The sequence below is a fragment of the Ambystoma mexicanum genome, unplaced genomic scaffold (genome assembly GCF_040938575.1).
Source record: "Ambystoma mexicanum isolate Mex_15411 unplaced genomic scaffold, UKY_AmexF1_1 Mex_scaf66, whole genome shotgun sequence".
In the NCBI taxonomy this organism is placed as follows: Eukaryota; Metazoa; Chordata; class Amphibia; order Caudata; family Ambystomatidae; genus Ambystoma; species Ambystoma mexicanum.
The window spans coordinates 760,326-774,586 of NW_027182484.1; the positions used below are offsets into that span (position 1 = coordinate 760,326).

At 35.4% G+C, this 14,261-nt stretch overlaps 1 non-coding gene across 1 annotated transcript; it reads left to right on the top strand.

The window, feature by feature from the left end:
- The first annotated feature begins 4,666 nt into the window (after positions 1–4,666).
- Positions 4,667–4,738, top strand: TRNAC-GCA (transfer RNA cysteine (anticodon GCA)). The gene has a single exon. It is a non-coding gene; the product is annotated as a tRNA-Cys (tRNA).
- The last annotated feature ends 9,523 nt before the right edge of the window (positions 4,739–14,261 follow it).

Sequence of the window (14,261 nt, forward strand, 5' to 3'; positions counted from 1 at the left end):
TGTCCAAATGTTTTACCTGTAGAAATATTTATCAATTAAATAAATTGAAGTAAACATTTACAATCTTAGCATTTCATGTAATGAGCAACACATTTCTACATTTGAAATACTCCTGATCATCTCCTGAAACATAGGGTAAACACCATGAAACTGTTTAGGATTTCTTCATATGATACAAGCTGTGTTTTACATTCACCCAAGTTCTACTGGTTATATTATCAGTTTGAAATAGTCCATTGGAAGCTCATATGAATGTTATAAAACTGTGGTGGAAACCAATAATATGCCCTTAATGAAATGTATTAATTTGTACAGCTGACCAGAAGTGCACTGATGTCATTAGTTCTACAAGTTCCATACAGCCACCCACTCTATCACCTTTTTAAAAAGGGCAGTTTTCAACATTCAAGGGTTTTTGTCAGTGGTAGAGCGTAGGAGTGTAGTTCAAGAAGTCCCTGTTTCATAACCATATACCCTCTTCAATAGATCCTGTTAAAATGTTTTTCAACCCAATGCACTGTAAGAAACAATAGGATATATCATCATTTCATATACAAAACAATGAACAATTGGGTTTAACTATACTCTTAGCACAAAATCAACAAACTGCAGTAGAGAAGCAGTTACATTTTGCAGAATTTGTGCATTTGACAAAAGATTTTTTTCCATGTTCCAAGATCTACATGTGATACGAAATGTATGAATTCTTGCAATGGAAACCTCACTGTATTTTACCAAGGCAGATAAAGGACATCTTTTGTAACCCTTATAGTTATAAGGAGGGTTTGGTGGCTGAAAATGCATTGCTTTGAGGGTGATTGCATGTTGCTTCCACTTTGTTCATATTCCTGAATTAATAAAGGTGACCGTTTCAGAACTGGGGGTATAGCTCAGTGGTACAGCATTTGACTGTAGAACAAGTGGTCTCTAGTTCAAATCTGGGTGCCCCCTTGTTCAACTGTTTTACCTGTAGAAAAAAAACATTTACAATCTTAGCATTTGATGTAATGAGGAACACATTTCTACATTTGAAATACTCCTGATCATCTCCTGAAACATAGGGTAAACACCATGAAACTGTTTAGGATTTCGTCATATGATACAAGCTGTGTTTTACATTAACCCAAGTTCTACTGGTGATACTATCAGTTTGAAATAGTCCATTGGAAGCTCATATGAATGTTATAAAACTGTGGTGGAAACCAATAATATGCCCTTAATGAAATGTACTAATTTGTACAAATGACCAGAGGTGCACTGATGTCATTAGTTCTACAAGTTCCATACAGTCACCCACTCTATCACCTTTTTAAAAAAGGGCAGTTTTCAGCATTCAAGGGTTTATGTCAGTGGTAGAGCGTAGGAGTGCTTTTCAAGAAGTCCCTGTTTCATAACCATATACCCTCTTCAATAGATCCTGTTAAAATGTTTTTCAACCCAATGCACTGTAAGAAACAATAGGATATATCATCATTTCATATACAAAACAATGAACAATTGGGTTTAACTATGCGCTTAGCACAAAATCAACAAACTGCAGTAGAGAAGCAGTTACATTTTGCAGAATTTGTGCATTTGACAAAAGATTTTTTTTCCATGTTCCAAGATCTACATGTGATACGAAATGTATGAATTCTTGCAATGGAAACCTCACTGTATTTTACCAAGGTAGATAAAGGTCATCCTTCGGATCCCATATACTTATAAGGAGAGTTTGGTGGCTGAAAATGCATTGCTTTGATGGTGATTGCATGTTGCTTGCACTTTGTACATATTACTGAATTAATAAAGGTGCACTTTTCAGAACTGGGAGTATAGTTCAGTGGTAGAGCATTTGACTGCAGTTCAAGAGGTCCCTACTTCAAATCTGGGTGCCCCCTTGTCCAAATGTTTTACCTGTAGAAATATTTATCAATTAAATAAATTGAAGTAAACATTTACAATCTTAGCATTTCATGTAATGAGCAACACATTTCTACATTTGAAATACTCCTGATCATCTCCTGAAACATAGGGTAAACACCATGAAACTGTTTAGGATTTCTTCATATGATACAAGCTGTGTTTTACATTCACCCAAGTTCTACTGGTTATATTATCAGTTTGAAATAGTCCATTGGAAGCTCATATGAATGTTATAAAACTGTGGTGGAAACCAATAATATGCCCTTAATGAAATGTATTAATTTGTACAGCTGACCAGAAGTGCACTGATGTCATTAGTTCTACAAGTTCCATACAGCCACCCACTCTATCACCTTTTTAAAAAGGGCAGTTTTCAACATTCAAGGGTTTTTGTCAGTGGTAGAGCGTAGGAGTGTAGTTCAAGAAGTCCCTGTTTCATAACCATATACCCTCTTCAATAGATCCTGTTAAAATGTTTTTCAACCCAATGCACTGTAAGAAACAATAGGATATATCATCATTTCATATACAAAACAATGAACAATTGGGTTTAACTATACTCTTAGCACAAAATCAACAAACTGCAGTAGAGAAGCAGTTACATTTTGCAGAATTTGTGCATTTGACAAAAGATTTTTTTCCATGTTCCAAGATCTACATGTGATACGAAATGTATGAATTCTTGCAATGGAAACCTCACTGTATTTTACCAAGGCAGATAAAGGACATCTTTTGTAACCCTTATACTTATAAGGAGGGTTTGGTGGCTGAAAATGCATTGCTTTGATGGTGATTGCATGTTGCTTCCACTTTGTACATATTACTGAATAAATAAAGGTGAATATTTCAGAAATGGGGGTATAGGGCAGGGGTAGAGCATTTCACTGCAGATCAAAAGGTCCCTAGTTCAAATCTGGGTGCCCCCTTGTCCAACTGTTTTACCTGTAGAAATATGTTTTTAATGAAATAAATTGAAGTAAACATTTACAATCTTAGCATTTTATGTAATGAGCAACACATTTCTATATTTCAAATACTCCTGATCATCATCTGAAACATAGGGTAAACACCATTAAGCTGTTTAGGATTTCTTCATATGATACAAGCTGTGTTTTACATTCACCCAAGTTCTACTGGTGATATGATTAGTTTGAAATAGTCCATTGGAAGCTCATATGAATGTTATAAAACTGTGGTGGAAACCAATAATATGCCCTTAATGAAATGTATTAATTTGTACACCTGACCAGAAGTGCACTGATGTCATTAGTTCTACAAGTTCCATACAGTCACCCACTCTATCACCTTTTTCAAAAAGGGCAGTTTTCAGCATTCAAGGGTTTATGTCAGTGGTAGAGCGTAGGAGTGCTTTTCAAGAAGTCCCTGTTTCATAACCATATACCCTTTTCAATAGATCCTGTTAAAATGTTTTTCAACCCAATGCACTGTAAGAAACAATAGGATATATCATCATTTCATATACAAAACAATGAACAATTGGGTTTAACTATGCTCTTTGCACAAAGTCAACAAACTGCAGTAGAGAAGCAGTTACATTTTGCAGAATTTTTGCATTTGACAAAAGATTTTTTTCCATGTTCCAAGATCTACATGTGATACGAAATGTATGAATTCTTGCAATGAAAACCTCACTGTATTTTACCAAGGCAGATAAAGGACATCCTTCGCACCGCATATACTTATAAGGAGGGTTTGGTGGCTGAAAATGCTTTGCTTTGATGGTGATTGCATGTTGCTTGCACTTTGTACATATTACTGAATTAATAAAGATGAACTTTTCAGTACTGGGTGTATAGCTCAGTGCTAGAGCATTTGACTGCAGATCAAGAGGTCCCTAGTTCAAATCTGGGTGCCCCCTTGTTCAACTGTTTTACCTGTAGAAATATTTTTTTAATGAAATAAATTGAAGTAAACATTTACAATCTTAGCATTTTATGTAATGAGCAACACATTTCTACATTTGAAATACTCCTGATCATCTCCTGAAACATAGGGTAAACACCATTAAGCTGTTTAGGATTTCTTCATATGATACAAGCTGTGTTTTACATTCACCCAAGTTCTACTTGTGATATGATTAGTTTGAAATAGTCCATTGGAAGCTCATATGAATGTTATAAAACTGTGGTGGAAACCAATAATATGCCCTTAATGAAATGTATTAATTTGTACACCTGACCAGAAGTGCACTGATGTCATTAGTTCTACAAGTTCCATACAGTCACCCACTCTATCACCTTTTTAAAAAAGGGCAGTTTTCAGCATTCAAGGGTTTATGTCAGTGGTAGAGCGTAGGAGTGCTTTTCAAGAAGTCCCTGTTTCATTACCATATACCCTTTTCAATAGATCCTGTTAAAATGTTTTTCAACCCAATGCACTGTAAGAAACAATAGGATATATCATCATTTCATATACAAACCAATGAACAATTGGGTTTAACTATGATCTTAGCACAAAATCAACAAACTGCAGTAGAGAAGCAGTTACATTTTGCAGAATTTTTGCATTTGACAAAAGATTTTTTTTCCATGTTCCAAGATCTACATGTGATACGAAATGTATGAATTCTTGCAATGGAAACCTCACTGTATTTTACCAAGGCAGATAAAGGACATCCTTCGCACCGCATATACTTATAAGGCGGGTTTGGTGGCTGAAAATGCTTTGCTTTGATGGTGATTGCATGTTGCTTGCACTTTGTACATATTACTGAATTAATAAAGGTGAACTTTTCAGAACTGGGGGTATAGCTCAGTGGTAGAGCATTTGACTGCAGATCAAGAGGTCCCTAGTTCAAATCTGGGTGCCCCCTTGTCCAAATGTTTTACCTGTAGAAATATTTTTTTAATTAAATAAATTGAAGTAAACATTTACAATCTTAGCATTTTATGTAATATGTAATGAGCAACACATTTCTACATTTGAAATACTCCTGATCATCACCTGAAACATGGGGTAAACACCATTAAGCTGTTTAGGATTTCTTCATATGATACAAGCTGTGTTTTACATTCACCCAGGTTCTACTGGTGATATGATTAGTTTGAAATAGTCCATTGGAAGCTCATATGAATGTTATAAAACTGTGGTGGAAACCAATAATATGCCCTTAATGAAATGTATTAATGTGTACACCTGACCAGAAGTGCACTGATGTCATTAGTTCTACAAGTTCCATACAGTCACCCACTCTATCACCTTTTGAAAAAAGGGCAGTTGTCAGCATTCAAGGGTTTATGTCAGTGGTAGAGCGTAGGAGTGCTTTTCAAGAAGTCCCTGTTTCATTACCATATACCCTCGTCAATACATCCTGTTAAAATGTTTTTCAACCCAATGTACTGTAAGAAACAATAGGATATATCATCATTTCATATAAAAAACAATGAACAATTGGGTTTAACTATGCTCTTAGCACAAAATCAACAAACTGCAGTAGAGAAGCAGTTACGTTTTGCAGAATTTGTGCATTTGACAAAAGTTTTTTTTTCCATGTTCCAAGATCTACATGTGATACGAAATGTATGAATTCTTGCAATGGAAACCTCACTGTATTTTACCAAGGCAGATAAAGGACATCTTTTGTACCCCTTATACTTATAAGGAGGGTTTGGTGGCTGAAAATGCATTGCTTTAAGGGTGATTGCATGTTGCTTCCACTTTGTTCATTTCCTGAATTAATAAAGGTGAACGTTTCAGGACTGGGGGTATAGCTCAGTGGTACAGCATTTGACTGCAGATCAAGTGGTCTCTAGTTCAAATCTGGGTGCCCCCTTGTTCAACTGTTTTACCTGTAGGTAGAAAAAAAAAATTTACAATCTTAGCAATTGATGTAATGAGGAACACATTTCTACATTTGAAATACTCCTGATCATCTCCTGAAACATAGGGTAAACACCATGAAACTGTTTAGGATTTCGTCATATGATACAAGCTGTGTTTTACATTCACCCAAGTTCTACTGGTGATACTATCAGTTTGAAATAGTCCATTGGAAGCTCACATGAATGTTATAAAACTGTGGTGGAAACCAATAATATGCCCTTAATGAAATGTATTAATTTGTACAGCTGACCAGAAGTGCACTGATGTCATTAGTTCTACAAGTTCCATACAGCCACCCACTCTATCACCTTTTTAAAAAGGGCAGTTTTCAACATTCAAGGGTTTTTGTCAGTGGTAGAGCGTAGGAGTGTAGTTCAAGAAGTCCCTGTTTCATAACCATATACCCTCTTCAATAGATCCTGTTAAAATGTTTTTCAACCCAATGCACTGTAAGAAACAATGGGATATATCATCATTTCATATACAAAACAATGAACAATTGGGTTTAACTATACTCTTAGCACAAAATCAACAAACTGCAGTAGAGAAGCAGTTACATTTTGCAGAATTTGTGCATTTGACAAAAGATTTTTTTCCATGTTCCAAGATCTACATGTGATACGAAATTTATGAATTCTTGCAATGGAAACCTCACTGTATTTTACCAAGGCAGATAAAGGACATCTTTTGTAAACCTTATACTTATAAGGAGGGTTTGGTGGCTGAAAATGCATTGCTTTGATGGTGATTGCATGTTGCTTCCACTTTGTACATATTACTGAATAAATAAAGGTGAATCTTTCAGAAATGGGGGTATAGGGCAGGGGTAGAGCATTTCACTGCAGATCAAAAGGTCCCTAGTTCAAATCTGGGTGCCCCCTTGTCCAACTGTTTTACCTGTAGAAATATTTTTTTAATGAAATAAATTGAAGTAAACATTTACAATCTTAGCATTTTATGTAATGAGCAACACATTTCTATATTTCAAATACTCCTGATCATCATCTGAAACATAGGGTAAACACCATTAAGCTGTTTAGGATTTCTTCATATGATACAAGCTGTGTTTTACATTCACCCAAGTTCTACTGGTGATATGATTAGTTTGAAATAGTCCATTGGAAGCTCATATGAATGTTATAAAACTGTGGTGGAAACCAATAATATGCCCTTAATGAAATGTATTAATTTGTACACCTGACCAGAAGTGCACTGATGTCATTAGTTCTACAAGTTCCATACAGTCACCCACTCTATCACCTTTTTCAAAAAGGGCAGTTTTCAGCATTCAAGGGTTTATGTCAGTGGTAGAGCGTAGGAGTGCTTTTCAAGAAGTCCCTGTTTCATAACCATGTACCCTTTTCAATAGATCGTGTTAAAATGTTTTTCAACCCAATGCACTGTAAGAAACAATAGGATATATCATCATTTCATATACAAAACAATGAACAATTGGGTTTAACTATGCTCTTTGCACAAAATCAACAAACTGCAGTAGAGAAGCAGTTACATTTTGCAGAATTTGTGCATTTGACAAAAGATTTTTTTTTCCATGTTCCTAGATCTACATGTGATACGAAATGTATGAATTCTTGCAATGGAAACCTCGCTGTATTTTACCAAGGCAGATAAAGGACATCCTTCGCACCCCATATACTTATAAGGAGGGTTTGGTGGCTGAAAATGCATTGCTTTGATGGTGATTGCATGTTGCTTGCACTTTGTACATATTACTGAATTAATAAAGGTGAACTTTTCAAAATTGGGGGTATAGCTCAGTGGTAGAGCATTTAACCGCAGATCAAGCGGTCCCTAGTTCAAATCTGGGTGCCCTCTTGTTCAACTGTTTTACCTGTAGAAAAAAACATTTACAATCTTAGCATTTGATGAAATGAGCAACACATTTCTACATTTGAAATACTCCTGAAACATACGGTAAACACCATGAAACTGTTTAGGATTTCTTCATATGATACAAGCTGTGTTTTACATTCACCCAAGTTCTACTGGTGATATTATCAGTTTGAAATAGTCCATTGGAAGCTCATATGAATGTTATAAAACTGTGGTGGAAACCAATAATATGCCCTTAATGAAATGTATTAATGTGTACAGCTGACCAGAAGTGCACTGATGTCATTAGTTCTACAAGTTCCATACAGTCACCCACTCTATTACCTTTTTAAAAAAGGGCAGTTTTCAGCATTCAAGGGTTTAACTCAGTGGTAGAGCGTAGGAGTGCAGTTCAAGAAGTCCCTGTTTCATAACCATATACCTTCGTCAAAAGATCCTGTTAAAATGTTTTTCAACCCAATGTACTGTAAGAAACAATAGGATATATCATCATTTCATATAAAAAACAATGAACAATTGGGTTTAACTATGCTCTTAGCACACAATCAACAAACTGCAGTAGAGAAGCAGTTATGTTTTGCAGAATTTGTGCATTTGACAAAAGTTTTTTTTTTCCATGTTCCAAGATCTACATGTAGTACGAAATGTATGAATTCTTGCAATGGAAACCTCACTGTATTTTACCAAGGCAGATAAAGGACATCTTTTGTACCCCTTATACTTATAAGGAGGGTTTGGTTGCAGCTGAAAATGCATTGCTTTGGTGGTGATTGCATGTTGTTTCCACTTTGTACATATTACTGAATAAATATAGGTGAACATTTCAGAAATTGGGTTATAGCTCAGGGGTAGAGCATTTCACTGCAGATCAAAAGGTCCCTAGTTCAAATCTGGGTGCTTCCTTTATCTATCTGTTTTACCTGTAGAAATATTTTTGTTAATTAAATAAATTGAAGTAAACATTTACAATCTTAGCATTTTATGCAATGAGCAACACATTTCTACCTTTGAAATACTCCTGATCATCACCTGAAACATAGGGTAAACACCATTAAGCTGTTTAGGATTTCTTCATATGATACAAGCTGTGTTGTACATTCACCCAAGTTCTACTGGTGATATGATTAGTTTGAAATAGTCCATTGGAAGCTCATATGAATGTTATAAAACTGTGGTGGAAACCAATAATATGCCCTTAATGAAATGTATTAATTTGTACAGCTGACCAGAAGTGCACTGATGTCATTAGTTCTACAAGTTCCATACAGTCACCCACTCTATCACCTTTTTAAAAAAGGGCAGTTTTCAGCATTCAAGGGTTTATGTCAGTGGTAGAGCGTAGGAGTGCTTTTCAAGAAGTCCCTGTTTCATAACCATATACCCTCTTCAATAGATCCTGTTAAAATGTTTTTCAACCCAATGCACTGTAAGAAACAATAGGATATATCATTTCATATAAAAAACAATGAACAATTGGGTTTAACTATGCTCTTAGCACAAAATCAACAAACTGCAGTAGAGAAGTAGTTACGTTTTGCAGAATTTGTGCATTTGACAAAAGTTTTTTTTCCATGTTCCAAGATCTACATGTGATACGGAATGTATGAATTCTTGCAATGGAAACCTCACTGTATTTTACCAAGACAGATAAAGGACATCTTTTGTACCCCTTATACGTATAAGGAGGGTTTGGTGGCTGAAAATGAATTGCTTTGATGGTGATTGCATGTTGCTTCCACTTTATACATATTACTGAATAAATAAAGGTGAACATTTCAGAAATGGGGTTATAGCTCAGGGGTAGAGCATTTCACTGCAGATCAAGAAGGCCCTAGTTCAAATCCGGGTGCCCCCTTGTCCAACTGCTTTACCTGTAGAAATATTTTTTTAATTAAATAAATTGAAGTAAACATTTACAATCTTAGCATTTTATGTAATGAGCAACACATTTCTACATTTGAAATACTCCTGATCATCACCTGAAACATAGGGTAAACACCATTAAGCTGTTTAGGATTTCTTCATGTGATACAAGCTGTGTTTTACATTCACCCAAGTTCTACTGGTGATATGACCAGTTTAAAATAGTCCATTGGAAGCTCATATGAATGTTATAAAACTGTGGTGGAAACCAATAATATGCCCTTAATGAAATGTATTAATTTGTACAGCTGACCAGAAGTGCACTGATGTCATTAGTTCTACAAGTTCCATAGAGTCACCCACTCTATCACATTTTTAAAAAAGGGCAGTTTTCAACATTGAAGGGTTTATGTCAGTGGTAGAGCGTAGGAGTGTAGTTCAAGAAGTCCCTGTTTCATAACCATATACCCTCTTCAATAGATCCTGTTAAAATGTTTTTCAACCCAATGCACTGTAAGAAACAATAGGATATATCATCATTTCATATACAAAACAATGAACAATTGGGTTTAACTATGCTCTTAGCACAAAATCAACAAACTGCAGTAGAGAAGCAGTTACATTTTGCAGAATGTGTGCATTTGACAAAAGATTTTTTTTCCATGTTCCAAGATCTACATGTGATACGAAATGTATGAATTCTTGCAATGGAAACCTCACTGTATTTTACCAAGGCAGATAAAGGACATCCTTCACACCCCTTATACTTATAAGGAGGGTTTGGTGGCTGAACATGCATTGCTTTGATGGTGATTGCATGTTGCTTCCACTTTGTACATATTACTGAATAAATAAAGATGAACTTTTCGGAACTGGCGGTGTAGATCAGTGGTAGAGCATTTAACCGCAGATCAAGAGGTCCTTAGTTCAAATCTGGCTGACCTCTTATTCAACTGTTTTACCTGTAGAAAAAAACATTTACAATCTTAGCATTTGATGTAATGAGCAACACATTTCTACATTTGAAATACTCCTGATCATCACCTGAAACATAGGGTAAACACCATTAAGCTGTTTAGGATTTCTTCATATGATACAAGCTGTGTTTTACATTCACCCAAGTTCTACTGGTGATATTATCAGTTTGAAATAGTCCATTGGAAGCTCATATGAATGTTATAAAAGTGTGGAGGAAACCAATAATATGCCCTTAATGAAATGTATTAATTTGTACAGCTGACCAGAAGTGCACTGATGTCATTAGTTCTACAAGTTCCATACAGTCACCCACTCTATCACCTTTTTAAAAAAGGGCAGTTTTCAGCATTCAAGGGTTTAACTCAGTGGTAGAGCGTAGGAGTGCAGTTCAAGAAGTCCCTGTTTCATAACCATATACCCTCTTCAACAGATCCTGTTAAAATGTTTTTTCAACCCAATGCACTTTAAGAAACAATAGGATATATCATCATTTCATATACAAAACAATGAACAATTGGGTTTAACTATGCTCTTAGCACAAAATCAACAAACTGCAGTAGAGAAGCAGTTACATTTTGCAGAATTTGTGCATTTGACAAAAGATTTTTTTTCCATGTTCCTAGATCTACATGTGATACGAAATGTATGAATTCTTGCAATGGAAACCTCGCTGTATTTTACCAAGGCAGATAAAGGACATCCTTCGCACCCCATATACTTATAAGGAGGGTTTGGTGGCTGAAAATGCATTGCTTTGATGGTGATTGCATGTTGCTTGCACTTTGTACATATTACTGAATTAATAAAGGTCAACTTTTCAAAATTGGGGGTATAGCTCAGTGGTAGAGCATTTAACCGCAGATCAAGCGGTCCCTAGTTCAAATCTGGGTGCCCTCTTGTTCAACTGTTTTACCTGTAGAAAAAAACATTTACAATCTTAGCATTTGATGTAATGAGCAACACATTTCTACATTTGAAATACTCCTGAAACATACGGTAAACACCATGAAACTGTTTAGGATTTCTTCATATGATACAAGCTGTGTTTTACATTCACCCAAGTTCTACTGGGGATATTATCAGTTTGAAATAGTCCATTGGAAGCTCATATGAATGTTATAAAACTGTGGTGGAAACCAATAATATGCCCTTAATGAAATGTATTAATGTGTACAGCTGACCAGAAGTGCACTGATGTCATTAGTTCTACAAGTTCCATACAGTCACCCACTCTATTACCTTTTTAAAAAAGGGCAGTTTTCAGCATTCAAGGGTTTAACTCAGTGGTAGAGCGTAGGAGTGCAGTTCAAGAAGTCCCTGTTTCATAACCATATACCTTTGTCAAAAGATCCTGTTAAAATGTTTTTCAACCCAATGTACTGTAAGAAACAATAGGATATATCATCATTTCATATAAAAATCAATGAACAATTGGGTTTAACTATGCTCTTAGCACAAAATCAACAAACTGCAGTAGAGAAGCAGTTATGTTTTGCAGAATTTGTGCATTTGACAAAAGTTTTTTTTTCCATGTTCCAAGATCTACATGTAGTACGAAATGTATGAATTCTTGCAATGGAAACCTCACTGTATTTTACCAAGGCAGATAAAGGACATCTTTTGTACCCCTTATACTTATAAGGAGGGTTTGGTTGCAGCTGAAAATGCATTGCTTTGGTGGTGATTGCATGTTGTTTCCACTTTGTACATATTACTGAATAAATAAAGGTGAACATTTGAGAAATTGGGTTATAGCTCAGGGGTAGAGCATTTCACTGCAGATCAAGAGGTCCCTAGTTCAAATCTGGGTGCTTCCTTTATCTATCTGTTTTACCTGTAGAAATATTTTTGTTAATTAAATAAATTGAAGTAAACATTTACAATCTTAGCATTTTATGCAATGAGCAACACATTTCTACATTTGAAATACTCCTGATCATCACCTGAAACATAGGGTAAACGCCATTAAGCTGTTTAGGATTTCTTCATATGATACAAGCTGTGTTGTACATTCACCCAAGTTCTACTGGTGATATGATTAGTTTGAAATAGTGCATTGGAAGCTCATATGAATGTTATAAAACTGTGGTGGAAACCAATAATATGCCCTTAATGAAATGTATTAATTTGTACAGCTGACCAGAAGTGCACTGATGTCATTAGTTCTACAAGTTCCATACAGTCACCCACTCTATCACCTTTTTAAAAAAGGGCAGTTTTCAGCATTCAAGGGTTTATGTCAGTGGTTGAGCGTAGGAGTGCTTTTCAAGAAGTCCCTGTTTCATAACCATATACCCTCTTCAATAGATCCTGTTAAAATGTTTTTCAACCCAATGCATTTTAAGAAACAATAGGATATATCATCATTTCAAATACAAAACAATGAACAATTGGGTTTAACTATGCTCTTAGCACAAAATCAACAAACTGCAGTAGAGAAGCAGTTACATTTTGCAGAATTTGTGCATTTGACAAAAGATTTTTTTCCATGTTCCAAGATCTACATGTGATACGAAATGTATGAATTCTTGCAATGGAAACCTCACTGTATTTTACCAAGGCAGATAAAGGAAATCCATCGCACCCCATATACATATAAGGAGGGTTTGGTGGCTGAAAATGCATTGCTTTGATGGTGATTGCATGTTGCTTGCACTTTGTACATATTACTGAATTAATAAAGGTGAACTTTTCAAAATTGGGGGTATAGCTCAGTGGTAGAGCATTTGACTGCAAATCAAGAGGTCCCTAGTTGAAATCTGGGTGCCCTCTTGTTCAACTGTTTTACCTGTAGAAAAAAACATTTACAATCTTAGCATTTGATGTAATGAGCAACACATTTCTACATTTGAAATACTCTTGAAACATAGGGTAAACACCATGAAACTGTTTAGGATTCCTTCATATGATACAAGCTGTGTTTTACATTCACCCAAGTTCTACTGGTGATATTATCAGTTTGAAATAGTCCATTGGAAGCTCATATGAATGTTATAAAAGTGTGGAGGAAACCAATAATATGCCCTTAATGAAATGTATTAATTTGTACAGCTGACCAGAAGTGCACTGATGTCATTAGTTCTACAAGTTCCATACAGTCACCCACTCTATTACCTTTTTAAAAAAGGGCAGTTTTCAGCATTCAAGGGTTTAACTCAGTGGTAGAGCGTAGGAGTGCAGTTCAAGAAGTCCCTGTTTCATAACCATATACCTTTGTCAAAAGATCCTGTTAAAATGTTTTTCAACCCAATGTACTGTAAGAAACAATAGGGTATATCATCATTTCATATAAAAATCAATGAACAATTGGGTTTAACTATGCTCTTAGCACAAAATCAACAAACTGCAGTAGAGAAGCAGTTATGTTTTGCAGAATTTGTGCATTTGACAAAAGTTTTTTTTTCCATGTTCCAAGATCTACATGTAGTACGAAATGTATGAATTCTTGCAATGGAAACCTCACTGTATTTTACCAAGGCAGATAAAGGACATCTTTTGTACCCCTTATACTTATAAGGAGGGTTTGGTTGCAGCTGAAAATGCATTGCTTTGGTGGTGATTGCATGTTGTTTCCACTTTGTACATATTACTGAATAAATAAAGGTGAACATTTGAGAAATTGGGTTATAGCTCAGGGGTAGAGCATTTCACTGCAGATCAAGAGGTCCCTAGTTCAAATCTGGGTGCTTCCTTTATCTATCTGTTTTACCTGTAGAAATATTTTTGTTAATTAAATAAATTGAAGTAAACATTTACAATCTTAGCATTTTATGCAATGAGCAACACATTTCTACATTTGAAATACTCCTGATCATCAC